General features: G+C 34.6%; 1 protein-coding gene across 4 annotated transcripts in view; it reads right to left on the bottom strand.

Moving 5' to 3' along the window:
• The window catches only part of LOC6039883 (tyrosine-protein kinase Src64B), a 174,302-nt gene that overhangs the window by 49,428 nt on the left and 97,711 nt on the right, over positions 1 to 27,163 (bottom strand). The window lies entirely within an intron of this gene.

The raw sequence follows: 27,163 nt of genomic DNA, 5'->3' as shown, positions 1-27,163 counted from the left end.
GGCAAAATTCCTAGAATAAAGGAATTTGGTACTATTTTTTTATTTCAGTGTATGAACCACGTGGACACTTTTTTTATGTTTGAGCCCAGCTCTCTTTTAGACAGATACAAAAAAAAGTGTTAGATTAATGCTTTTGTTTCTGGCCTTAGTTTTATTTAATCTTAATGTTCTATGAAATAAATATCTGTTAAAAATCATAAGCTTTATGCAATATTTTCCCATCGGAAATTGTACCTATTTAAAACAAATTGTTACACATTTTCTTTACAGTGTGTTGAATATCTTAAAAAAATTGCAGACTTTTTACTGTTTAAACAACGTAATATTATCAAATTTAAAAAAAAAAATATTGTCATTTTTTTAATTGTCTGGAAGTTTTAAAATAGTTTATTTATGTTGAAAAAAAAATCAAATCAAATTAATAGCTCAACATTACAAACTTGGCCTTTTGCTTTGCGAGATTCCCACTCAAAAAAATCCATAAAACATTGCCATAATTCTATATACAAAAATGACACTCAAACTTATTCAAATCACGTTTCTAAAATTTTTTTTTGAGAGATGTGAAATAGACGTTCCAGAAATTATGGCAACACTACATCGGGAAATGATGAAAGATTTCTGGATTTTTTTTTAAATGTCCAATAAACCAAATTTCCAGTTTTTGCTTTTTGGGTGTTTTGAAACTGTCTTGAGTCAGGGGTATTAAAAATACCCAAAAAGCAAAAAATAAAAATTTGGTTTATTGGACCTTTAAAAAAAAAAACTCCAGATTTGGTTAAAGAGCATTGTTTAATATTTCCTCTAAAATGTGTAATTTTACATATTTTTACGTGTTATTTCTCATATTCCATATTTTTTTTCACATCAATTGCGGTAAAATTACATCGTAAAGGAAAAATTGGGCAACTTTTATAAATTTAACTTTTTTGACTGTGTTTGCTAGTCAATTTACGTAGCGTTTGTCTTTAATTTTGATAAAAATTGCTTTCCTAATCATTGAAGTTCTACTAATGCTGTCATCAAATATTTGCCATTTAAAAAGATAAATCGCCTTTTCTGATTTGTAATTTGAACTAGAAACCAATAATAAGTCAATTTGCCCAATTAATACTGCCCAATTTTTTCGATTTTTTTTATTTATCCATGTTCAGGAGGTCCTTTTGTCATTTTCAGAGAGCAACTTCTACGAATAGTTTAACTTCTCTTGTTTTGTGTTTTTCTTGTTCATTTTTTAGTATTTTAATTTAAATTTATCTTGTTTAGTTCATGTTTGTTTTTGGTAGTATACGGACTATCCAACCACCTCTTATCATTACATTTTGCCTATCTAATTTTTTTCATGTTTTTACAGTCACTTTTTCAATTTTGCATTCCTCACTTTTTTTTGCTTAAAGTATAGAAAATGTTAGTGAAAAACACAGCCAAACCTGACCCTTAAAAAAATAACATTTTGGAAAACATGGGCAAAGTCACATAAAACAAGTAAAACTTCCAACCCATAAAATTTCCAAAATGTCCAAAATGACAAATACATTGAAACATATTTGCAACGGCCTGAATATGAAAAAAAAATGAAATTTGGAAGGTTCAAAATTTGTTTGGTTGAGTGATTTAACTTACACTTTACGCTTTTTGAGTAATTTTACTTAAATTAATATGATAAAAAACAACTTATGTGATTTGAGAAAAACTGTATTTTTAAGTTAACTTCAAACAAATTTGACTTAGAAATAAAAAAAAGTGCATTTTTTAACAAATCTGTTCCCTCAAACCAATCAGCTCCCCAGAACGCCTCTGTCGCCTCGGCAGACAATATTGAATCGGTTCTCACCAGCAGTGTCCAACCCATTCGGGCCACAAACGCTCTTTGTACATTCGTTATGAACCCGCGTGAGCCCTCCGTTATCATTAGTTCTAATCTTCAGAACAGTTTTCTTTTCCTTTTTTCGCGTGGGAAAAAAAATATTTTCAAGGTATGTGTTTTCCTCCCCCGTTTGACCCAGTGGGGAAATTAAAGTTACGTCATTTTTAACCTTTCACCTCTACTACAGTTCAGTGTGCTCTACGCGGCAACCATATTGGCGTTCCCGGTCAAGGTCAGGGAGGGAGGGGTTGATTTGATCTAAAATGAGAAGCACAATAAAAAAATACAGTGAAAAATATAACGATATTTTTTTCCTAGCATGAAGCATGAGCATGAGTTTTCACTGAAGTTTCCTATATTTTTTAAAGGTGCTTTACTCTAAAGTGCTTCTTTAAATTTACAATCAAAGGAAAAGCTCTTATGCAAATTAGACTGCCAAAGCTTATGGAAATTCGTTTTCAAGACGATAAAATCCTGCTACACTCTTACTTGAATCATTCAGATTGCTTTTAAAATTCAACCTTTCCAGGGAACACAATGTTGAATCAGTTTGTAAAGTTTAACGATTGTAGCGCAACAAGTCCTGTAATCCTCGGGTTGTGGAAAGATTAAATGCCCACCCAGGCCCCAAAATAAAATACACAAAATCGCCCAAATAACTTTCCCAAGTAGCACTCATAACTTGTCGACTGTTGAATAATAGTTAGACAGCTGTTTTGGATCAACATACGAGAAAAAATGTCAACGTTAGTTACATATCAGTTTGTTTCACTACTTGTATAACTGACTTATGTAACTCATGAGACGTGTGCCATACAAGTGTTAAAACACAGTCAACTTTACTCTTTTCCAACTTTTACACACAACATAGGGAATATGCACTCGCTCCTAACTCCATCCAATTTGCTGATTTTCACTATTAAAACAATTTATTTTGGAACACTTTTGATAGAAACTTACTTGCTCACTTCCTATTAAGCTATTTATCACTTTATTTCACTCGAAAACACTTTTTATGAGCTGTAATTGAACGTCCAAGTGCTGATATGCCAAGATGCTGTTCCCTCAATGTTTGACTCGAAAACAGTTTGTTGAATAAAAACAATATTGCACTGTTTGTTTCACTGCTTATCCAACATTGTCATGTGACGGCATCTTCTGCAAAATGGACGTGGCCAACCATTCTATAAATAACTTTAGGTTTTCTCGCTTTGTTGCACAAATGTTATCGGAGAATAGATTATATAACTGATGCTCAACATACATATTCAACTTGACATTGCGTGTTGTAAGGTGGTGTAAATTTGTACATGAGGAATTTAGAGTTTCAATAATGTTTATTCATTGAAGATTACAATAGTTTTGATTGTTGACCGATTCATTTGTGAACATATCGCTGGTAAAAGCTACAAAAATTATCAGCTTATAGAGTTTATGATAGAGAAAACGACAAATCAAAATCAAACCGATTTTCAATATTACTCCGTGGTACGGTAATCGAAATGACAGTTGAAACGGTTTGTTATAACAAAGTTATACAATGGAGTTATAAAATCTGCCTTGAAACAAACTTATATAACTTCAATTCCAATAACAGCCTTCGTTCTTTAGCTAACAAAACAGACAGCAACCTTCTTATTGACGATTAGGTCAGCTTATTTACTATGAAGCCCCGTGGAGCAATGCGGAAGAGCGCCTGGACCTGCCGTGGAGATAACAACAAGTCGTCGAAGTCGTCGGATCGAATCTTGGGAAAGAGGAAGTTCATCAAAAAAGGAAAATCTAAAAGTTCGCCATGCAGAAATTTCACCCCAATCACATGCGCGCCATGATTATTTTTTCTTTTTTTATTTTAATTCAATTTCGAATTATTTTAAATAAATCTTGCAGAAACAAGCGTAATTTTTTCATTAGCTTCGTCGTTGATTGAAATTCTAATAGGAAACGTTTGTTTACATGTAAGTTAGTCGACGGTTAGACAGCTGTTTTCTATCTAACTTTCCTTTCCAGTGTGCGCTTTGATTTGACAGCACAGCCGTAAACCACGCCCCCTTTTTTCGTTGAATCTCTTGTTAGATAGCACAGTGTTGTCAAATACATTTGTACAACTTACTCTGATAACTTTCTTTTCTGGCAAGTTATACAACAAAAAAAGTGCGCTTTTTCCAGTTCACAGAAGTTGTAGAACAAGTTGTGATAACGAGGCAAATTGGTTATACAACCAGTTAGGAAATACGTTTATCTGACAAAGTGTGTTGCTTGGGTTCCTAATCCCATCAGGTTCGCTCAATTGCGTCTTGTCGGCCTCCACGATGGCGCATCGGACTCAACAGGAATGGAAGATTTAATTTCCGCCGACGTCATCTTCGGAAAAAGCGTCCTCCCCATAAAAAGGCGCCATCGCACGCCGTGATAAATATTTATTCTTGCGTCCCCCACCCTCTTCAGCGTTAATTAGCCCATCATCATTCTGTGGAGCTTGTCGTTAAAAGTTTTGTGGGATAAGCAAGGTGGGGAAGGGGAGGGATTGGACCACCCATCACCACCTGGTCAACGTCCCACACTTGGTTGGTGGGGACAAAAAAAAACGAAGAGTCTCATCACACTTTCTTGGTACACTATACATCGGAGGTGCGACGGTGCAATATGGATGTGCCACCTGGGCGGATGGAAAGGTGCCAACTGCCGTTGCAAGTGATGATAACGAGTTGACCATCCCCCTTCCTTCTTCTCCTCTCTTGACTGGAAAAAGGTTGGGGGAGGAAAATCGTCGGAAAATAAAATTGAACAAATCCGGAGTTTTTTTTTTGAAAAGGTCCAATAAACCAAATTTTCAGTTTTTGCTTTTTGGGTGTTTTTAAAACCGCCTTGAGTCAGGGGTATTAAAAAACACCAAAAAAGAAAAAACTGAAAATTTGGTTTATTGGACCTTTTTAATTAAAAACTCCAGAAATCAACAGTTCGGAGCAAATTTCTTAAACCAGGATAATAAAAAAAAAATCTCATTTCGAAATTCCAAAATTACTATTTCTAGCTCTTGAACAGTGCAACATTGGATTTGTGTTTCTAGAAATCATTTGCAGCCAAATTCATGTTTTTATTATTAAATAATTGATGGCAGGATAACTGTTATCACGTTTCAAGTTTTTTTATGATAAACTTAGGCTGGCACATTTTTTTTTTTAATTTTTTGTAAGTATTGTAATGAATATATTTTTTCGAAAAACTTCTAAATTTTAACAGAAATTTAAGTGCACTCAGCTGTAATAGATTTAAAATGCATTTCCCTGCGTTTAAAATCATTTTTAGCACGTGTGGGTTGATTTAAAATTCCTTTGAATTTTTGAAAATTTTCGATGTTTAGTATCACAAAAAGTTTTTTTTTCGCTATTTTTTTTGTTTTCGTCAAACGAAAAATGAACTTAAATATTAAGACCCATAATTTCTTAATATTTGGCAATAATGTTTAATTACTAAATTGAGAAAAACAAAAGCAATTAAACATTTTTGCTTGAACTAATGGTAATTAGGTGGGGCAAAAACATTTAAAAAATATAAAAATCTAAATAATGAGCGGAGAGTCTGCTTGTCTGTGAAACGAGAAAAAACCGCGTTCGATCGGTCTGCGATTTTAAACGTTTTTCGGTGTGTTTTTTACAGCTTTCAAAGTATCCGCTGGCGTGTAGTAGTCAAAAAAGGCACCAAGATTAGTAATTCAGTGAAGTTCAGTGCAAATAATAGCATTTTTGCAATAATTTTATTATTTAAATTTGTGAATTTCTTCTTCATATTTGTTGTTGTTTTGCTTTGGTTTGCGCAGCCCGCCACTCTTTCAAACGTCAGCGGGGCTCTCACGGAACTCACATTTCCCCGTCAAATATGAGCGCCTGACAGTTTCGATACAGTGTTGCGGAATGAATTGTTTTTTTTTTTACGCGATGTTTTGTTTTGTGAAAATGTTTCGGTCAAAATTTATTATATTAATCAAAGAGTTATTTGAACTTTTGTGAGCTTGTATCGTGTTAAAGAGTGAACAAACATAAGAGCTCGTCGGTCTTTTCGGGGGTTTTCGTAAATCCCGATTTCCTGTTGAAGATAAAACCGCAGGATCGTGTTCATGGCTGCTAAGGAAAATCTTCACAAGACGCTCGCCAGGATATGTGTCGGATCGGCATGAGGAACATCAAGCTGTCCGTGATTGAGGACCCGCAGCTGGACGTCCGGACCCCTGCGACTGAAAAACGTTTGGATGTTTTGAAGCAACCGATAAAAGGGGCTACCGGAGGTTCCAGAAACTTGGTGAGATCTATCCAAACTGAAACTGTGACATTTTGCCTACTTATTAACCATTAAATACGCGCTGATCTCATGTTTGCTCTATGAGATTGGAAGTCTAAAGATAGGTCGAGGACTCTTCTGGTTCTTGGTCTATGTTTGGGCGGGGCCAGACAATGCCCAATGACCTCGGAATTGGACCGCAAGGAGCTCTGTCATTCTGAAACGGGTCATTGGAAGCAGCGCGAGGGCTAACACCACCTAATGTCCGGGACTGCGATAAGCTGTATCAGCATAAATCAAGACTGATACAAATTATACTTTCCCATAATTTTGTAGCCGGCCTACAGATATTGGATTGGTTGAACACACACACCACACACATAAAAATCTAAATAATGAGCCATAGTCCAGGGGTGACCAAAGTATGGCCCGCGGGCCAAACGTGATCCGTGAGCTGATTTTTGTGGCCCGCGAATCCATTTTGAATAATCATGTAAAATGGCCCGTTGATCAATTGTAAAGTGATGTTGAGCTTTTTAAAAGTTAAGGTGAATTTTAAACTTTTTTATGATAATATATTTTTTTATTTTTTTGTTGATAAAAAACTAATGATTTATAAAAATATTGATCCACACAGTTTCAATGTGAGTTAAACTAGTATTCGTCAATGTGAGTAAAAAGATATTCGTCAAAACTGTTTGATGAATGTTTTGAAAATTCGACTTTCAGAATTAAGGCAGACAAAACGTTGAAATCGGAGGAATAAGGCTGTTGCAAGTTTTTAACAAAGTTTTTTTCGACAACCCTCCCTTCTCCCCATTATTAAAAATTATCTCGAAAAATTATGGGCAAACATCGTTTTGCCTTCCTCACTGAGGTAAGGCTATAATTCTGCTCGAAAAATGAACTTTTGAAATACAGCTCGTAGACCTATATTCATGTGTACCTATCGACTCAGAATCGAAAACTGAACAAATGTCTGTGTGTGTGTGTGTGTGTGTGTGTGTGTGTGTGTGTGTGTGTGTGTGTGTGTGTGTGTGTGTGTGTGTGTGTGTGTGTGTGTGTGTGTGTGTGTGTGTGTGTGTGTGTGTGTGTGTGTGTGTGTGTGTGTGTGTGTGTGTATGTGTTCAAAATTCTTGCCAAGTTTTCTCAGCACTGGCTGGACCGATTTTGATCAAACCGGTTGCATTCGACTTGGTTTAGGGTCCCATACATCGCTATTGAATTGTTTGAAGTTCTCACTTATATGCATGAAAACTATGTCCGGATCCATCATCCAACCCATCGTTGGTTAGATAATCAAAAGACTTTTCCAACGAGTTCAAAACATTGAAGATTTGGCAACCCTGTCTCGAGTTACGAAAACTTAAGTGATATTTATGTACTTTTTTGAAGCCGAATCTCACTTAAATGTATGTAAACAATGTCCGGATCCATCATCCGACCCATCGTTGGTTAGGTAATTGAGAGACCTTTCCAACGAGTCGAAAACATTGAAGATCTGGCAACCCTGTCTCGAGATATGTCCTCTTAAGTGATATTGATGCACTTTTTTGAAGCCGGATCCCACTTAAATGTATGTAAACAATGTCCGGATCCATCATCCGACCCATCGTTGGTTAGGTAATCAAAAAACCTTTCCAACGAATCCAAAACATTGAAGATCTGGCAACCCTGTCTCGAGATATGTCCTCTTAAGTGATATTGATGCCCTTTTTTAAGCCGGATCTTACTTAAATGTATGTAAACTATGTCCGGATTCACCATCCGACCCATCGTTGGTTAGGTAATCAAAAAACCTTTCCAACGAGTCCAAAACATTGAAGATCTGGCAACCCTTTCTTGAGATATGGTCACATAAGTGATATTGATGCTCTTTTTGGAAGCCGGATCTCACTTAAATGTATGTAAACTGTGTCCGGATCCATCATCCAACCCATCGTTGGTTAGGTAATTGAGAGACCTTTCCAACGAGTCGAAAACATTGAAGATCTGGCAACCTTGTCTCGAGTTATGATTACTTAAGTTGTATGTGTGTACGTTTTTTTCTGGATTCAAAAAAATAGCTGTGTCCAAACCACTCATATTACCCATTGTTGGTAAAAAGTGAGGAAGGCATCAACCACATAGGTGGATTAAGTTAGTTTTTTTCAAAAAACTTATAAAAACTAAGGAGATTTTAGTGCAATCAGCTAATCAATTAAAAATGAATTCCTCTACGTTTGAAATCATTTTGGGCATGTTCTGGTTTATTCAAAAATAATTTGAATTTTAGAGAAGAAGAAGGTCTTACATTTATTGAAAATAATGATTGCAACCCAACTTTACGGGTTCAACACATTTTTTACATTCTTTTAAGATGTTGAAATTATGGCTCTCAACGATTTTTTATTAGTCACACTTGATTTAAAGATAACATTACGCCGTTTCATGAATTATGCAGGTTACATGTCGGCCATTTTTGAACTGTAAAAAAACTTTTAAATTACATTGAAAACATAAAGTATTAAAAAGTACATTTAGCTGAAAACTTTTTTCAAAAACTCTAAACAATAAAAACAACAATACCTATAGAAAACTGCTATTTTGTGTTTCTTTTGATTTTTATTAACGAAGATGATAAAGAATAACAGAAGTTTTGGCTTGAGCTGATACATGTATTTTCTACACTTTTAAATTACAATAACGTAATTTATTTTTATAAACATCTTATTTAACAATTTGGCCTGGTCCCCAAAAACATTGAGCACCCCTGCCATAGTCTCAACATTTGAATGAAAAAAGTGTGTTTTAAAATGCTTTTTACATTCGGGCAGTCGTTTTGCAATCATTATTTTTTAAAAATGTAACATTTGATGAACACAAAAATTTTAGCGAAAACATTCATCGAAAACATTCAAAAATCCCTTTGGCCAGTTGTCGCACTTACATCAATTTTCGGGAAATGTCAAGATAGCACGACAAGATTGAAACTTCTTTGATATGCAAAGTGACAAAAATGCACGAAGTTTTTTCGGTTTTTATTGAATATCTCAGGATTGAAATCGAATTTTAGGGATTTGTGAAGGCCAAAATGTGGAGCATTGTGAGCTGTACAAAATGGCGTTCTTAACTCAATTTTGCCCAAAATGCAAGTGCGACAAGTTAGTACGATAGCGACGAAAAGATCTTTTTGTTTTTGTAGATGAAGAATAGTTTAAAGCAAAACGAAATTAATTGGTAAATAATTACTTTAGAGGTAACAGAGATATTCACGAAGATTCATGTTATTTTGGATGTTCGCAAGAGATTTTATTGTCACGTTTCATAAAATAAAATTCAAGAGTAATAATAAAAAACCAACAATTAAATGAAATTAAACATTTTTAACTAAATTGTACAGATTGACCCACCGCGTCCTTCAAATTGACACAAGAGCTAACGACGATGTAGCTAATTAAAATCTCGACTGCAGAAAGGAAAGCAACAGCACAATTTCCCAAGGGATATTTTAAAATTGTACGCTTCACCATTTGTATTCATTAAACGAACCATGGATGAATTAGCACTCGTGAAAACGTTTCTACCAGCCCAGCGCTGTTAACAGAGCTTGAGCAATGGCATCATCCCCCCCAGCCTAGTCCAGTTCCTTTCGATCCTGCCCCGAAAAGACCTCAACAATAGCACTTAATACCAGTGCCAGTCCGTCAGAGGGAGGCAAAATCGATACCATTCCGCCTGGATGTGGGCAGCACAACACAAGGCGGAAGCTGGCAAAAAAACAGTATCCATCTGAATAATTAAATTAGGTGCGAAATGATATTCTCTCGCCACTTTCCGGGAAAAAGTTGGATGTGTTTTTCTGTTGTTGTAAGTTTGGAATCGATTCGTGCCGGCCGCGGGGAAATTGTAGCCGAAGCTGAAGTTTCGTAGGTGGAAAAGATGAAGAAAAGCTATCTGGTTGTTTCCATTTCCATTATTTATTCCGGCGGGGAGCGTCATGATTTTGTGATTTCGGATTTCTTGAGGGCAAACTTTAATCTTGGTTAGGTGTGAGAGAGTGGTGTTTGTTGAATTGATGTCTTTACTTACTGTAACGCAAAGAAGAAATGGGTCATTACCTAGAAAGAAAATATAAAGGAGTTGTTAATAATGGAGAAGATTTACTTCCAAGTCCAGATTTTTTGAATAAAAATTCGTTCAAATTGGATGCATTTTATCAATTTAGATAAAATTTTCTCTAAGAACTGATTAAATTAGTTTTTTTTTAAAAAAGCACAAGCTTTACATGATGTTGAAGTAGAGCATTAGTCCTCCATACCCGGAAATGGTTTTTATTTATATATTTTGATTTGGCTCAAACTTTGTGGGGGCCTTCCTTATAACTAAATAAGTATATTTGTGTCATTGATTCACCCATAAAGTCTCCATACAATTGTGGTACCTGTTCATACAAAAATGGTAGGTAAATATTCGAAAATCTGTAACATTTCAAGGAATTTTTTGGTTGATTTGGTGTCTTCAACAAATGATGAGAACTATTTTGAAAAAAAAAAATAAGTACACGGAAAATAAATTTGATAATTTTTTAATTTTTTTTTCAAAAAAATTTAATTTCCCATAATTCGTATTTTTGATATATTTTTATATGTTTTAGGGGACAAAACCCCGCATCTTTATGGACCAAAATTTTGCCGACGAGTTTTTTTAATAGTGATTTTTGTAAAAAAAAATGAAATCCTATTCTATAAATTTTATTACCTTATTTTTTATGTAATATCGAATTTGCAATCGAAAAATTAATTAATATTTTTCACAAAAATTTAATTTCCCGAAATCCGTATATTTTTATTTATTTTTAAAATATTTCACAAATGTTTTGATTAAGTGCACCGTTTTCAAATTATACCCATTCAAATGTAAATTTTGTCTAGAGCGTCCAATTTCCCGGGAATTCCAGGGAAATTTTGAATTTATTGAAAATTATTTCTGATCAATATTACGCAAACAATTGCAATGGACAGTGACTTTAACGGTTAAAATAAATGTGAAGATCAACTAACTGCTTGACTGCATGTAAAAAAATCATACAGCTACAAGAAAATGATTTTTTTTGTCAAACTTCAATAAATCAAGTACAGTAAATCAAAAAAATAAGGGGAGCCGCAGCCGTGCGAGTAAGGCGTTTGAATTACAGTGAGCTTATATACCAGTGTTGCAAATGAGTGATAAAAAAGCTATCAATAGATTATCTCTGCACCAAAAATATCCGAAAGTATAGCGGCCGTCACTGTAGCTTGTGAGATCTCTTCTTGTATCTCGTGATTCCCAGCGATGTCATTCTCTCTCTATCACTCCTCCCCTTTTCCTCGACTATGCGCTCTCACCGCTGAGTCTCTCAATCTCTCCGAAAACTGCAATGAGAGAACGTGAGATGGCGATTAGGAGCCGATCACGCATGACGTCCTGTTAAACTGCGTTTGCGAAATTGGTTTTGTGGCGGCTTTTGTGGTTAAACGCTGTTGCGGTAGCATGATCGTGGAAGCGGGAATGAGAGAGAAAAGGAAAATGTCAATCGCGAGTGGGTAAACACGAAAACGTGTTCGGCTATGTTCGGCGCTGAGAGTTTCAATGAAGAGAGAAGAGCAGTTGTATTTGAGGCATGAATATTCAGGCGAGATAATTGTAGTTGCTGAGAGCTGATACTTTGATATTTTAACAACCCTGTTATATACCAATACAATATTGCTCTAGTTCTAGCGATGCACACGAAGGACGCATGAAAAGTGGTCGACTAGAGTTAGGGGAAAGTGGGGCAAGTGTAACAAGCTAAGGAAATGCTCGTTATAACCCATCAAAAACGTTAAAAATCTGTCGGATTTTTCATAATCATCTTATTCCAGGTTTTGACTAAGACTTTGATAGAAAAAGTTTTGAAAAAATCCTGTTTTTTAATGTCAAAAATTGATTTAAAAATTTTGATTTTCCGTACGTTCTTCTCAACTAGTGGGGCAAGACGAACAACCCGTTGGGGCAAGAGGAACAATTCATGTAACAACATGTCAATTTGCTAACAAGTATATACAGTAGATACATCAGATTAGAATGTATTTGAAACGTTTCTTTCATTTTTAGATTAAATAATAATATTTTACTAAAAAAATGATCGTTTTTACGAAAAAAAATATTACTCAGATGAAAAAAAGGAAATTTTAAAATTATCACTTTATTTTACATGGACAATTTTTTTAACAATTGTTTATCAGTTTTTAAGTATTTTTATGTATTTTTTTCCCAATAAAATATGTTGTTGCAGCAATTCGTAATTTTTTCCATACTAAAAATCCATATGGTACACTTGCCCCACCTGAACAAGATTTTTTTAAAAACTCTCAACAAAAATAACTAAATGTTAAATCATACTTTATAAAAGGTGCAAGTCATTGGTAGAGACACTACTGATCTAGGAAAAATGGCATTTTAATAAAATGAACCTTAAAACGAGCCCCAAGCCTTATTTTGTACTTTCCAAATATTATAAGAAAACAAAGGTTTAGAGAAAAACTTAATTAAATCTTACGCCCCGTGGCGTGTACGTCGTTTTGGCGGATATGTGGAAGTAGAATCAGTTAATTGCAGTGCAAATAATCAAAATTGTAAAAATTACGGCCTTTCGAGCGATTGTTCCTCTTGCCCCATATGGTCGTCTTGCCCCACCTTCCCCTACGGCTTTTCGGTAGGTCGACACAATAGATCTAAGTACTGGTCGAGGTGGTAGATTACTCAGACAGAAAAAAATCAAAAAAATATCTCAGGTATTTTTTAATGAGAAGTATTTTTTATCAAGTGAATAAAATGAATCCATACTCAAAAATTGCAATTCTTTTAAATTTGTTTGAGAGCGTGTGGTTTTACCACTTTTCATTATGCAAGATATTTTTCCAGTTGCTTCAGAAATTAATATCATCAGAAGTGAATGTTGATATCAAACTTTCTGATAATCCGATAGTAAAATCGCATGCAAAAGCATTCGTCAAAAAAGACACTTTATATTACACACTGCATGTACAATTTTCGTAATATTACATAGAATTTCATAAAATAATGCAAAATTTATTTTACATCCAGGCCATTTACACGCAGCTGGATTACTACTTTTTTAGCTGTGTATATGAACTTAACAATGATTATAATTGAACAAAATAATGATAAGTTTTTTCATTACATATTTTTTCCGAGTATTTTCAAAATATTGGTACCAAAAAAATAAGAAATTGTATGCTTCCGCTTGAATTTCAGGAATTCCAGGGAATTTTCTAATTTCCGGGAAACAAAAAATATTTTTTTTTCTGGAAATCCCGAGAAATTTTTTTCCCGGGACGGGAAATTGGTCGCTCTTATTTTTTACTAAAGATTCCGGTTGTTTTTTTTGTTTTTTTTTCAAATAGTGTCCATAATTTTCCATCCCTGAACTTATTTTTTTTGAAAAGTTCAGAAAATTTGCTATTAAATTGGCTAAGAGGCATTGCATATTGGACTCTCTCGTTAAATTTTCCGATCTTTTCAAAAGCAATGTTTTCAAAAAAAATATCAAGACTATCAGTTGAAAAGGGCGTAATATTGAATGTTTGGCTTCTAAAATATTTGAAAATATTCTTTTCGAAGGATCGGAAAATGTCACGAACGTTTCATTTTTTCACATTGAAAATTGGACCATTAGTTGCTGAGATATCAAAATAAGAAGATGTAGGTTGTCTTGGTGAGAATTAAAAAACTTCAATTTTTCTGGTCCAATCTTCAATGTCTCTTAGACAATTTTATAGCAAATCTTCTGAACATTTCAAAAACAATATTTTCAGGAATGGACAATCATGGAAACTATTTAAAAAAATAAAAAAAACCGGAATTTACGGACAAAATTCAACTTTGAATGGTTTTATTTTGAAAATGGTGCTGAATCGAAATAATTGTAAAGTACTTTTCGATTGCAAACTCGATGTTACATTAAAAAAATGAGATCGAAAAATTTCATTTTCTTTTTTACAAATATCACTTAAAAAAAATCATAACTCGTCGGAAAAATTTTGGTTCATACTTCTGAATTGCTTAAAAGATGCGGGGTTTTGTCACTAAAAAAACGGATTTGTAAATTTGTTTTTTTGTGAATAAAGCTAATTAAAAATTTACCAAATTTGTTTTCCGTGTACCTATTTTTTTAAATAGTCCTAAACAATACCTACACAGCAAAAAATTGTGTAAATTTGGAAGGTGTAATTATAGAAGGTTTAATATTACCTCTTTTTGATGTAATTTTACCTCAATTGAGACTAAAAAGTGACATTACACCAGAATAGTGGTAAAATTACACATTTTCAGAGGTAAAATTACATATCAATTCTGACATAAAAGATGTACCCCTTTCTAGATGTAATATTACCATGTTTTTTTTCTGTGTACATCTTTGCCGAAGACACCAAACTAATCAAAAAAATCCATGAAAAGTCACAGATTTTCGAATATTTCCGTACCATTTTTGTATGAACAGCTGCCAACGCTGTATGGAGATTTGTTTGGGTAAACCAATGTCACAAAATGGCTTCTTTGGTGATAAGGAGGGCTCCACAAAGTTCGAGCCAAAAAAAAAAATGGTCGAAATCAGCCGATTTTGTACACAGAAAAAAAAAATCATGGTAATATTACATCTGGGAAGGGGTACATCTTTTAAGTCAGAAAAAAGTGTAATTTTACATCTGGGTAATTCTCTACCAACTCACACGAAATCGGGAAAAGTTGCCCTGACCCCTTTTCGATTTGCGTGAAACCTTGTCCTAAGGGGTAACTTTTGTCCCTGATCACGATTCCAAGGTCCGTTTTTTGATATCTCGTGACGGAGGGGCGGTACGACCCCTTCCATTTTTGAACATGCGAAAAAAAGGTGTTTTTCAATAATTTGCAGCCTGAAACGGTGATGAGATAGAAATTTGGTGTCAAAGGGACTTTTATGTAAAATTAGACGCCCGATTTGATGGCGTACTCAGAATTCCGAAAAAAACGTATTTTTCATCGAAAAAACACTAAAAAAGTTTTAAAAATTCTCCCATTTTCCGTTACTCGACTGTAAATTTTTTTGGAACATGTCATTTTATGGGAAATTTAATGTACTTTTCGAATCTACATTGACCCAGAAGGGTAATTTTTTCATTTAGAACAAAATTTTTCATTTTAAAATTTCGTGTTTTTTCTAACTTTGCAGGGTTATTTTTTATAATGTAACAATGTTCTACAAAATTGTAGAGCAGACAATTACAAAAATTTTGATATATAGACATATGGGGTTTGCTTATAAACACGAGTTATCGCAATTTTACGAAAAAAAAGTTTTGAAAATGGGTGCTGAAAATTTTTACTTTTCAGCACTTGTATCGAAATATAATACTTTTCGATATTGTTTTGATTTGAACGGTAAATTGACTAGACGCTCGAACATTTGAATTCAAATTTCATTCAAAGGTGTTTTCGGAATTGCAAAATTTTGTATGTAATCAAATTCAGGTTTTCCATGGAAATCAGAACTAATAGCCGATACCTATTCTACGATTGCTTTCAAATTATCTCGTATCTCTCAGAGTTGTATAGTTATCCGGTATAGCACTTTATTCACGTTTTAACGATGACACCATCGCAAGATCTGATTACGACTATGGTCGCTTGTTCTCCTCGATAAGGACACCCTACCTGATGCGATGTCTGCAATAATTGCTAGACAAACAGCACTCTCTGCCTACCTGCTGCTTTTCAGCTTTGAGACGGTTGACCTTCTCTTCGAGGGTGCCCGAAAAAAAAACCGGTCGATACCGGAGACTAGGACTTTATTTCAAATCGTGTTCAACCAGCAGGTACGAGCCATAAAGAACTTGGAAAGAAAACTTACCCTGTTCAACTAACTAGTTGCTCGATAATTGCTAAGTGGAACCGACTCCAAAGACCCCGGTACGAAGTGGAAATTAAGGTGACGACTGCCAGCGTTTAAGGGGCGGCCACATCATCGATACGGAGAATTTTCTTGCTCATTGCTCAAGAATCGAAGACTGTGGCCAACGACCGGAAATGATGGCAAGAATATTCAAAACCGAGCTCTGCTCTGCCAGGGGGCCAGGAAATTGAGATTCCGTTCGAGAAGGTCCCGTCCAAGGTCGTCGGTGGCGGAACGGCACCACGCCAGGGAGGCGGGTCAGATGTTTTAATTTGATTAGGATTTAATTTCGTTCCAATTAGTGCGATGTGCACGCAAGTGCTTTGGTGGTGGCTGCTCGGGGAAGGCAAAAGTGCGTCCAAAATTGGAAAAGTTTCCTCTCGACTGGTGGGATGTGGTAGGGAAATTTCCGGCAGAACGCCGTTCAATGCCTTGGCTTGGGGGGCTCGAGGATAATGATATTGCCGGTAAGTGTTTGTTCAGACGCGCTAAGGTTGTGCATGTGATCCTCTTATTGTGTGAAAAAGCATGCAAATATTTGTGCCGGCTCATGCTCTCTAATGATTACTTTATCCTTTCATGCAGGGTTTCCTCGCAAGCAGGGTTGAATATTTTGCCCGCGGGGGTCTCTGTTGGCAACTCATACACACATACGATGTTATCACTTTGCTTTTTAAAATATTAAAACCACCGAAAAATCTTATCCTTAGAGATGTCTAAGCGAAACCTCTTGTGATGTCTTTGGTGTATACAATATAAAGAAAGGATGTTGATAGTATTCACAGAAAATGGAAAGCCTCAAGATATTAGGATGTACGAGATAGTGCTTGTGGCAAAATGTTTCAGAGAGGGCTCAAAATTTGATGGTGAACCACACCACAACAGATAAGCTAACTGGGTTGGAGTATAGATCTGCCCAAAAGTGCTGTGCGATGTGGTTCTCCAAAATCATAATTCAGAAGATTATTTCTATGAAGTTTGTCTTAATATTTAAAAACCACTTGAAAATAGAATCTTGTATTGATAGGATATTACGGTCCTATTCAGCAACGGAGAAGGACAACCATGGGTGGTCTCTCATGCTCATAAAACCACTTGAAAATAGAATCAATTTTTAAAAGTGCTGAAAAAACTAGTTTTGCAACGCGCTGCATGCAAGTTTTTTATGGGAAAAATTTAACTTTTCAGTCCTTGTATCGAAATGTATTAGAGGAAAGTGGGGAAAGAGGAAAACTTTTCGTGTGTGTATGGATCTGTTACTTTTGGTAGAGAAAAGTAGGCCGTTTCATCGTTCGAGAATGACAGGAGAAGTAAGTAGCTTCTTGACGAAATTGCAAAAAAAATTGCATAAGAAATTTAAAAATGTCTGGGAAAGTTAAAAAATAAAATTCTGTTTTCGAACTAGAGTAAGTTTTTAAAACATATAAAAAATACTGCCGTACAAAATAAAATTGACTTGAATTTTTTTTTAAATTAACTTTGCACAGAAATTCAATAATTGTAGGGTATTGAAAAGAATTACAATTAGAGAATTTAAAATAAAACAAATGTTTCAATTTGAACAACTCTCTACGAAATCGGCCGATTTCAACCATTTTTTTTTGTATTTTTTTATTTGACTTAAACTTTGTGGGGGCCTTCCCTATGACCAAATAAGCTATTTTGCTTCATTGGTTCACCCATACAAGTCTCCATACAATTTTGGCAGCTGTCCATACAAAAATGGTATGTAAATATTCAAACAGCTGAAACTTTTGAGCGAATTTTCTGATCAATGTGGTGTCTTCGGAAAAGTTGTAGGTATTGTTGAGGACTTTTGAGAAAAAAATAGGTACACGGAAAAAATTTTGCAGATTTTTTTATCAATTTTTATTTCACTAAAACTCTATTTCCCAAAATACGTATTTTTTATTTTCGAGATTTATGGATATGTTTTATTGGACAAAAATCCGCAACTTTTGAGCCAAACATGGTCAAAAAATCTGCCGCCAAGTTATGAATTTTTGAAAAAATAGTGATTTTTTTGAAAAAAAATCGAAGTTTCATGCAAAAACAAGTTTGACATTATTTTTTAATGCAAAATTGAATTTGAAATCAAAAATAACTCTACAGATTTTTTGATAAAGGGCTCCGTTTTTAAGATATAGCCACCGAAAGTTTGATTTAAGCGAAATATTTGCAGTTTTTCAATTTTTAAAAATAGTGACCATATGTGAACATTTCTAACAATATTTTTTTTTAAAAGTTCAGAAAATTTGCTATAAAATTGTCTAAGAGACATTGAAGATTGGACCTCTGGTTGCTGAGACACAGCGGCTTAAAGAAAAAGAAACACGAAAATTGAAGTTTTCTCAATCTCACCAAAATAACCCACCATTTTCTAATGACGATATCTCAGCAACTAATGGTCCGATTATAAATGTTAAAACATGAAACATTCGTGAAATTTCCCGATCTTTTCGAAAAAAATATCTTGATTTTTTTTAAAATCAAGACTAACATTTAAAAAGGGCCAAATATTGAATATTACGCTTTTGATTTTTTGATTAAAAAATCTGCAATTTTTTTTCCGTGTACCTATTTTTTTCTCAAAAGTCCTCAATCATTTTTTCCAATGTATTACTTATATATACCTACAACTTTGCCGAAGACACCAAATTGATCAGAAAATTCACTCAAAAGTTACAGCTGTTTGAATATTTACATACCATTTTTGTATGGACAGCAGCCAAAATTGTAGTGGAGACTTGTATGGATGAACCAATCACACAAAATAGTTTATTTGGTCATAGGGAAGGTCCTCACAAAGTTTGATCCAAATCAAAAAATACAAATAAAATCCATTTCCGGTTTTGGTAGAGAATTGCTCATTTATATTATTTGCTAGTATGAATTTTAGCATCCAAAATTCAGGTTAAATTCACTTTTCAATGAGCAATTTCTGAGATTTCGGTCATTCCCTTTTTTGTATTTTTCAATCCGGCTGAAACTTGTATGGTGCCTTCGGTATGCCCAACGAAGCCATTTTGCATCTTTAGTTTGTCCGTACAATTTTCCATACAAATTTGACAGCTGCCCATACAAAAATTATATATGAAAATTCAAAAATCTGTATCTTTTGAAGGAATTTTTTGATCAATTTGGTGTTTTCGGCAAAGTTGTAGGTATAGATATGTAGTACACTGAAAAAAATGATACAGGGTAATATAATTTGGTGATTTTTAATTTCACTTTTTTTTGTGTGTCACTCAAACTAGATTTTCAAAAAACCGCTTTTTTATCTGTTTTGTTTAAGGGGACATAAAATGCCAACTTTTCAGAAATTTCTAGAACGGACAAAAAAAACTTTGTCCGAGTTATAAATTTATGAATCGACACTTATTAAAAAAAAACTTTGCCCAAAACAGCAAATCGATCAAAAAATTCCTTCAATATTGAATTTTCATACATCATTTTTGTATGGACAGCTGCCAAATTTGTATGGAAAAATATATGGACAAACTATTGATGCAAAATGGCTTCTTTGCGCATGCCACATACAAAAAAAAAACTCAGCCAGATTAAAAAATACAAAAATTAAAATGTTAAAAAAATACCGATTTCGTAGAGAACTGCTCAACAAAAATAAAAAAAACTCGGTAGTATATTTTGTGCCACCCATTTATATGGTTTAAATTACCATTAGATTTTGGTGATGAGGATATTTTTCGAAATCATCGCGAAACTTATCCAACTCAGTAATTATAAAACTAAAATTGATTGAAAAAAATTATGATATTTTAAAATGTGTTAGTTTTCATGTCAGAATTACAACTTTCAAAATTAATACTGGTTTTGCCCATTTGGGGAAAAACAAAGCTGCGGAAACATGTAAAATATTTAATCATGCGAGAAAATAAACAATTTAATTTAAAATATATTAAAAAAAACTAATTCATAAGACATTTGCAATATCAAAACATCTCTATCAATTGAGATTTGGTTATATGAGAGAACAAATTTTACACTTGAGTTTCAAAAGCAAAATTATCCAACCTAATTGAAATAAAATCAAGTAAATTTTGCAGAATAAATTTTAAAAATGGATTTATAACATCGACCTTCAAAATGAAACTTGAAATATTATCAAATCGGTGCACAATAAATTGCTGTACAAAAAAATAAATAAAATTTGTTAGAAATAATCTAATAATTTGACTATCTTACTGCTGGTCTTCGAAATTTCGAACCAAAACGATCCTTAGTATTTCGGTGGCAAACAAAATCAATAAATCGTCTTTTCTCCTTCTTGTCAAAACATCACGAATAGATTTGATACATTTTACATATCAACTTTATTGTGCAAACTCTTCCGTTGCCATGCTAAATTATTCAAGTTGCAGTAACCTAAACGATTTTTTTTACCAAATACACGCACACAAAAAACACTCATTTCTTTGATCTTCCATATTGCATGATATTGAAAGCCCGATAAGAACCCTTCAACTCACGCGGAGCGAAAAGCTGTCTTCTACGAAGAAGGCGTTCACCTTCAACGAAATTTGTCCCGGAGCAGAAAACACTTTCGTTTGCGTGCGCCACAAACATTACATCAAAGACATTTCAAAATTCACCTTCCTCATCAATTCGGCGATTAACCCTTGAATATCAATATTTAAAATGCATTAAATTTTTTTTGTTAAGAGTCAAATTTAGCGAATATTTTTTTTATGCTGAGAATCTTTGAAAATAAACATGTTATATAAATTTAAATTGAGGGTTAATTTCGCCAAACCACGCCACCAAAACGGGCTGCACCAGGTGAAGAGTGCTTTCGCTTTCACCGAAACTCTGTCAAGGCGTGGGATGCAGAAAGAGGTGCCCTTTCGATTTATTTTTTATTTTTGGCAAGGTGTGTCATTAAAACGTTTAATGATACAACACTCTTTATCAAACCTGGCAAGAGTGAAGGGTAGTAATTTATGTCTGGAGTTAAAATTTTAACATTATTTCAATCCAATTTAATTTAAATATTTTTTCTTTCACAAACTAAAAACAGATGGTCTGAAAAGAACACAAACCTTAACTCACGATTTCGATTATTGGAAAGAAAGATGATGTGTGCTTCTCAAATCGTGAAGCGTGACTCCCATGACTTGTATAACTAAAGTCTCACCTGTAAGTAGAAAGAGAATAAACATAATTAAAATTAATTTTCCGGTAGGTAAACGTGAGCAAGATAAATTTGAAATTTTCGGTTTTTTCTTTAATTCAATACACTATTGCATTCAAACTAAGCTAACACACTAGCTATAAAAATAAAATTAATTTGACGAAAGGAACTTGTTGAGAGCTTAATCGGTTTATCGGAAAATGTTTCACTGAATGGAAACATTCATTCTACGATGACATATTACATATTCTGCAAGCGTAAATTTTGAACGAAGCACTCACACGCCCAACATCACCCACCGCTGTAAGTGTTATTCGTGAAGCCCAGAACAGGAAGTGTCGCTAATGAATCGCATTATGCAGTTTGCTTTTCTAATCAGTCGGCTATCAACGCTGAAAGCGTGACGTTTTTTGGGATGGTCAATTTTTGGTTCCAATTTTTTTTTAAATAGTTTGTAAATATAATCAATAAAAAAAGGACTGAAGAAAATAAAAAAAAAATGCTTTAATTGAAAGAAAAAAAAACTGGAAAGTCAAATTACAACTAGTTACCATAATGCACGACAAACAAAAATAAAATGCGCAAGGGCCAATCTAGAAGACTTTTTAAACAAATAATGTTCGATATAGATCAACCCCACAATGGCAATACGCAGATGAGCAAAATTCACGTTCTGACAGTTGTACTTTTGCTGTTGCATGCTTCTCCATACTAGCGTGGCTCACGGATATATGAAAAAGACAAAAGTGTTCAATTTCGAACGCCTCGACCGGAATTTTGTAGCATTATAGCCCCAGAAGCTAGCCTGAAATGTTGAGCACATTTGGTTAACCCTCTAACGCCCATGGTTGCACCAGAGCACTACTAATCTTTCACTTCAAATTGAAGTGATTTTTAAGTGTTATTTAAGATGTTTACTGCTTCCAATTAAAAAAAAATCAAATCAAATTATTCGCTCTACAGCATTGCCTTGGCGTTCTCGATTGCAAGATTCCTACTCGAAACTAGGTGTCCGAAGGCTTGATTGTTGAGGCAATTGCAAACCTCTTTTTTCGGTTTTTGGTTTTTGTTTCGCTACAAGATTTGAATTTTCAATATTTCATAATTTAAGGATTTGAATGTACCAAAAAGTTTACAAAATTTCTATGAATTTCATAAGAAACATTCATAAAAATTAACCCAGTTTTTAAGTAGAAGTCCAATTTCCTTCACAAATTGTAGATGAGTACACAGAAAAAAAATATGTGAATTTACTCGACACGGAAAAAATGAATCACATGTAAACTCAGTTGATGTAAACTTGAGATTCGACGTAAACGGTTGAATCACACGTAAAATCATGTTTTTACGTATAATTTGTTGCAAATTAACATCAAATTGCATTAAAATTTAAATGTTTAATGACGTGCAAAAGTGTTACATCATAAATGATGTAACATTCGGAAATATTTTTTTGTGTGTAGCTGCACGATTTGAAAAAGTTGATTTCGAGTTGTGTACCGCTTCACGTTCGATGACCTTTAAGAAATTCTGAGATTTTCTACATGCATGTTTCCACTTAACTTATTTTTATATACTTTAAGAAGCCGAATCTCATTAAATGTAATGGAGTCCGAATCCATCATGTTCATCATGTTTCGGTGGTTAGGTAATCGAAAAATCTCTAATGAGTCATAAAGGAAAAAGATCTGGTCACCATATTTCAAGACAAAGTCACTTTTGCGATATTTAAGTACTTTTTTGAAAATAATTGTCAAAATGTCAACTCGGGCAGACGGTAATAACAAAATTAATAATATTTCAATACAAATCCTGTTAAAATAACAAAAAGTGTTATTATTTTATCCTGAAGTTTAACTTCAAGAAGAAAAAATAATAACAGTTTCTGATAAAATAACAAAATTTGGTATTGAAGTGATATTATATTGAAAATGTTTAATAACACGCTAATAAGAGGAAATGTTATACATTTCAAAAACTCTCATAATAACAAAATTTGTTATTCGTTCGGTATACTGACTTAGAAATAAAATTACCATAAATCGCACAAATGGAAAAGTTTCTAAGTGTCCATAACACAATCTGTTATTTTTTTTTTCTTTTGTTAAATATGTTTAAAACTATGGGATAATTTTGACCAATTTCGTCAGGGTCATTATTTTGGCCATGAACTGGGGTCCTAAAGCTAAAATTATTCTAAAAAGTTGAAATTTTGAAAGTTGAATTTTTTAATTATTTGATATACCCCCTAAGGGACTTTGCTAAAATTGGCTAGAACTTTGGGATAATTTTGACCAATTTCGGCCGGATCATTATTTTGGCCATGAAATGGGGTCCTTAAGCTAAAATTATTCTAAAAAGTTGAAATTTTGAAAGTTGATTTTTTTAATTAGGTATTTGATATACCCCTTAAGGGTCTTTGCTGAAATTGGCTAGAACTATGGGATAATATTGACCAATTTTGTCAGGGTCATTATTTTGGCCATGGAATGGGGTCCTTAAGCTAAAATTATTCTAAAAAGTTGAAATTTTGAAAGTTGATTTTTTTTTTAATTATTTGATATACCGCCTAAGGGACTTTGCTAAAATTGGCTAGAACTATGGGATAATTTTGACCAATTTCGGTCGGATCATTATTTTGGCCATGAAATGGCCTATGGCTATGGCTAATGGCTAAAATTATTCTGAAAAGTTGAAATTTTGAAAGTTGATTTTTTTAAATATTTGATATACCCCCTAAAGGACTTTGTTTAAAATGGTTAGAACTATGGGATAATTTTTGTGATCGCACACTTGCTGACACATGGCACGAGAAAATGATCATCTAATTCAGTTACAGTTTTTTTTTATTATTATTATTATTTATTTTTTGTTGTACTTTTGATCCTCGGTCCTAACCTGGTCGCAGCACCTAAAAGGACCTAATAAAAATAAGTTGTGAAGAAAAAAAAACTATGGGATAATTTTGACCAATTTCGTCAGGGTCATTATTTTGGCCATGAAATGGGGTCCTTAAGCTAAAATTATTCTAAAAAGTTGAAATTTTGAAAGTTGATTTTTTTAATTATTTGATATACCCCCTAAGGGACTTTGCTAAAATTGGCTAGAACTATGGAATAATTTTGATCAATTTCATCGGGGTCATTTATGTCACCATGAAATGGAGTTTCAAGCTAAAATTAATCCGATAAAATTAACTTTTGAGAGTTATTTTTTCATTTAATTTTGTTATATTCCCTAACGTAATTGATTTATTTATTGAGAATTTTTGAAGTGTGAATAACAAAAACTGTTATTATTTTCACAGAGCCAGGAAGTCGGAGCTGACGTTGAAGTTCGAGCTGGAGTGAGACCTCGGAGACTGCATCGGATTCAGCAAATCTTCAGCAACTTTTACTTGGAGTCGGAATCTGTGAAGTCGGGTATTTTTGGAGAGCTGAAGTCGTCGTTGACGTCATATCCTGCATCCAGAGTTGGAGTTGTCTCTAAAGTATGGATTCAAAGTCGCTTGGAGGTACCCGACTCTGCTGCCCTGACTAGTACAGAGGAGTTATGGCAACTGCAGGTTTATTTGCAAATTACAAATAAACCAAAACAATAACTTTTTTTGTTATGGAGACATACAAGTTCAATAACATTTTTTGTTATTATGCTGCTCCACCTCTCCGCACAAAATAACAAGTCTTGTTATTCCTTCATGATTCCTTCTGTGTTATTGGTTTGTTATTGCAATAACAACATAATAACAGTTTAAGTTATTCTTCGAACAAATCTTTGTTATTGATTTTTGTTAACCGAATAACATATTTCGATCTTTTCACAATATCAAAAACTGACCTTCCCAAGTTATTTCCGTCTGCTCGGGAAGAAAGATCCACTTTTGGTTAGAAATGGGGAAAACCCAAACCACACTGATAGATTAGGTGAATTTTTAGAATATCTTTCATGATTGACATTCTGTCAACTTGACTTGATGAACCATTTATCTCCATTAAAACTTAAAAGGGTGTATTGATCTACATTCCTAAAAACAGTATTACTGTATCATCTCAAAAGCCAAAATTCATCAATAAACAAACTAAACGCTGAACCGCTCGAAATTCGATACAGCCAAACGACACTCTAGAAGAGCCGTCTTTGCTGTCCTGAAGACCTCCACCGAAAAAAATCACGACGTTCCGCGTCTATTTTCAGCCCAACTACATCGCGGCGCAGCACGTGAATAGAATCCGAAATCCAAGCGACGACCACAGAAGAGTCACTTTGGCCAGCGGTCGGTTCCTGTAAGAACAAGAACAAGACCACATGGCTCATCGATTCGTTCGTTCCGTCCCCGGCCCGTCAGTCATGCTAATTTACAGTCTGTTTAGGCTGGAGCGGAGGGCGAAGAAGAGTAAGAACAAACCGAAAAAAAACTTCCGAAAGCGATGAAAAACATAAACATTCACTCAACTGCGACTCCACGGTTTCGGTTGATTGACGCGGCCGCGCGTCCACGATATGTCCACGCCATGGCACAGGAAGTTTGGGAGGAATTACATGATGGTCGGTGTGGTACTTCTTTCAAGAATCGTGACTGAGGGACACTGCTCTGGAAGTTTGCTGAAATCGAGTATTCTGTTGGAAGCGTTTCCGGTGTGCGGCAAGTGGATTTTTGTTTTAAATTTATATGATTTTTTGAAGAATTATTTTTAATAAATCATGAATGGGAAATTATTCGCCTTCCACATCTACTAATGTTCGTACACTCACATGACATGATTTTAATTACATCGAAAAAGCGGTTCAACTTACGTTAAACTTGTCTCCAAGTTCGTGCTCAACGATGATTCCCGGATTGGTGTGTCATCATTTGCTACACAGCGCGGCGTGAAAAGTGCTGATTTCGACAGATTTCCATTGTAAACGACGACGACGACGACGACTCCGGTGAAGCTGACACAACGTCAACGACGAAGATGATGATGCTGATGGAGATAACCTTCACGCCCCGGAATGGAGAGAGACCCTCCAGGGAAAGGTTGCGCTACCACAAAGAGTACACCGAACCTCCCCACGAGAAGGATTCACACTTCCTTTGTTTATCCGGTTTATACACGGCTCCGGGGCGAGGGCCATCCTGCAAGTCGTCGCTGTCGTGGTCGCTTGTCTTAATTGTCTTAATCACCAAATGTTTCGTCGATGTGCCATCTCAGCTGCAGTGTCATTGAATGAGCTTCAAAAATCGTTCATTTCAAACACAATAAAACCACGAAGAATATATGAGATTTGCCATAGTAGACAACAAGAGCATCGGACCACCTGTTCCTAGCACCATCGTCGCCGTCGTCGGTGCTCCAGGAAGGAAATGACGGCGGGATAAATCAGCACCATACAGCACAACAAAACTGCAGCGCAGCGCTAAAATGGCATCCAGCAGGGAATTCTTTATGTGTTTGATGTTAAATGAGTCGAATCCTGCCGGGAAACGGCAACCCTTTTGTTGACTTCTACGTCGTGCACGCGATGTGGCGACGGTGGCATTACCTCGTACATCTAATGAGTTTCATAGCACAAGGACACAGTCCTTAAAGTTCTTAAAGCGATCAGAAATTGAACATCACTGTTAGTAGATGTTCCTGATGGAGCGATTTGTCTTTCCCCTTCCTTGGTGCGTTGCGTGACTGCGTGCCCATCATTAGTCACTCTTGCTGATAAGCGGATAGCTTTGTACACAAGGACTTACCGTGCTGATGATGGTCAACGAAAATAATCTGCGTCATCAAGGGATAGGAGAAAGGAATTCCAACTTCTAGGAATGATAACGAATAGCTTACACGGGGGGTGGTATTGACATTGATTAAGGTTTCAGGAATGTTCAAATTATGCTGTTACTGGAAACAGTATAAAGGCATTTGGTTTGATTTGTGTTTAA

This window comes from Culex quinquefasciatus, chromosome 3, assembly GCF_015732765.1.
Source record: "Culex quinquefasciatus strain JHB chromosome 3, VPISU_Cqui_1.0_pri_paternal, whole genome shotgun sequence".
Lineage (NCBI taxonomy): Eukaryota > Metazoa > Arthropoda > Insecta > Diptera > Culicidae > Culex > Culex quinquefasciatus.
Note: the sequence above shows the minus strand (reverse complement) of the source record. Positions and strands in the feature narration are given on the sequence as shown.